The sequence below is a fragment of the Myotis davidii genome, unplaced genomic scaffold (assembly GCF_000327345.1).
Source record: "Myotis davidii unplaced genomic scaffold, ASM32734v1 scaffold872, whole genome shotgun sequence".
Classification (NCBI taxonomy): domain Eukaryota; kingdom Metazoa; phylum Chordata; class Mammalia; order Chiroptera; family Vespertilionidae; genus Myotis; species Myotis davidii.
Window position 1 is genome coordinate 3507 of NW_006283146.1, and position 2778 is coordinate 6284.

A 2778-nucleotide genomic window follows, 5' to 3' on the forward strand; every position below is an offset into this window, starting at 1 on the left:
TTCTTTTAAATATTATATTAAATAATTAAGCATAATTAATCACAGAGATGATAACACTGGAACAGTTTAACTTTTGGATACAGGTAAAATGTCAGAATATTATTACTATTGAAATGAGTACTCCATTCAAGAGGTATGATCTGAGTGTTCAACAAGTTACCCATTTCCTAAATCTTTTCAAACAGTCTACTGTACCCTCAGAAATATATTAGATTTAACTAATATGAATTTTACTGAAATCTAATTCCTTGCCATATATTTATGATGAAATAATGGTGTTATGCCAAAAACTTTTTTGATTGATGAGTATTTCTTTCAAATACCACAAATGTGCCTCTGCATCTTCCATACTATTTGTCAGCTTTAAAATTCTGATTCCATATTTTTTTTTTCTTTAAACATGTGCATCCTACCCTAGCTAGTTTGGCTCAGTGGATAGAGTATCGGCTCATGAACTGAATGGTCCCAGGTTCAATTCCAGTAAAGGGCTTGTACCTCAGTTGCAGGCTAGATCCCTGGCCAGGTAAAGTGTGTGTGGGAGGCAACTAACTGATGTGTCTCTCTCACATTGATGTTTCTCTCTCACATCAATGTTCCTCTCTCTCTCCCCCCCTCCTCTCCATCCCTCTCTCTTAAAAAAATCAATAAAAAATTTTAAAAATAAACATCTAAATCCCTGCTGGAAAGCAGAGCAATTTCATCAAGCTACAGTCGAAATATTCCCTCAGAAATGCTCAACCTCCTTTGTATTAAATGTAAGCTTTCAAAATATAGTAAAAATAAAATCTAGCCGAAACCGGTTTGGCTCGGTGGATAGAGCGTCGGCTTGCGGACTGAGGGGTCCCAGGTTCGATTCTGGTCAAGGGCATGTACATGGGTTGCGGGCGCATCCCCAGTGGGGGATGTGCAGGAGGTGGCTGATCGATGTTTCTCTCTCATCGATGTTTCTAATCTCTATCTCTCTACCTTCCTATCTCTCTCTCTCTGTAAAAAATCAATAAAATATATTAAAAAAGAATATAGCTTTAAAAAAATAAAAATAAAATCTAAAATCTGCATCTCCTCCTTCTTTAGTATTTATACCCAAGAAGAAGCTGAACATTCATGAAAGACAAATATGTGCATACAAATAAAATCCGGGGTGTTGAACTTTCACAGTAGAATAAGCACTAGCCTTTGGCCTTAAGGTGCTCATGATCCTGTGAAGGAGAAAGACATTCCAACAAACCATTACAGCATAAGATGATAGATGCCATAAAATAAATATACACAAATCATCTTAGGGGCACAGAGAAGGGAGTGACTATGTCTTACTGAGAAAATTAGAAAGATTTTTGTAAGGACAGATGTTAAAAATACTCAGAAAGGATCACCTCATAATAATACCCAAGGACTATTTGTTAATTATGTGTTGAATCCCAGGGAGCTGCATTCTGTCATACTGGCAGACAAACCAATACAGTTGAATGCAGGCAGTAGTTTCAAGTGTGGGCCTCCAGCAGACATATTTTGTTCATCTTATTCAGCATTTAAAAAATATTTTACTGTCTTTAGACATATCGTATTTTCAAGTTTGTCATATATACTTTACCACACCATACTGTCTCATATGTAGCCAGGTTTATTCATTTATTTTATTTTTAACAGTTGTTTAAGGTTTATTTTTACATGCATACAAGTTTTAAGAAAACAGAAAAAATCAAGATATAGAGTATAACATCAAATTCAGTCATTCAGAATTATTTCAATGTGTGCATAAACAGTATAAAATACATCTATAAAGTGCATTATGTAACTTGTTTTGAGGTTTCAGAAAGCAGTGTTTTGTTTTAAAATTCTGATACCATCATCATATTCAAAAAACACATATTTCCAAAGTTAACATGTTTAAAAATAATAACTAAACTAACATATAACTCTAAGGTAATCTGATAGATGAGATGCCTTTACTACGATCTTCAAAACAGTGCTGTTCAATTCTTCTACAAAAAGCAAGAAGGTTGCTATAGTTTTTCACCTTCTCAGAAAGTTCATCAGTGTGGGAAGAATGGTGTACAGATAGCCAAATACCAGTGCATCTATTTCCGTAGGGCTGCTTTTTTGAAGGAATATGGTTGTGTTCTCAGTCTTTGAGAAAGCTTGACAGTACTAGTCAACACCTTCTAAAACATGGTCCAAAGTCTTGTTACCCCATCCAATAGCTTTCATCTTACATCACCCAGGAGGAATATGGAGAGTTCTATAAGAGTCTTACCAATGACTGGGAAGACCACTTGGCAGTCAAGCACTTCTCTGTAGAAGGTCAACTGGAATTCAGGGGATTGCTGTTCATCCCCTGTCAGGCTCCCTTTGACCTCTTTGAGAAGAAGAAGAAGAACATCAAACTCTATGTCCACTGTGTGTTCATAATGGACAGCTGTGATGAGCTGATACCAGAGTATCTCAACTTTATCCGAGGTGTGGTTGACTCTGAGGACATGCCCCTGAACATTTCCTGAGAAATGCTCCAGCAGAGTAAAATCTTGAAGGTCATTCATAAAAATATTGTTAAGAAGTGCCTTGAGCTCTTCCCTGAGCTGGCAGAAGATAAGGAGAATTATAAGAAATTCTACTAGGTGTTCTCTAAAAACCTAAAGCTTGGAATCCACGAGGACTCAACTAATCGGCGATGCCTTTCTGAGCTTTTGTGCTATCACACCTCCCAGTCTGGAGATGAACTGACCTCTCTCTCAGAATATGTCTCTTGCATGAAGGAGACCCAGAAATCCATCTATTATA

General features: G+C 36.6%; 1 pseudogene; it reads left to right on the plus strand.

Annotated features, from left to right (window-relative positions):
* Positions 1–2201: 2201 nt before the first annotated feature.
* LOC102751746 overlaps positions 2202–2778 on the plus strand; it is a 1542-nt pseudogene continuing 965 nt past the window's right edge.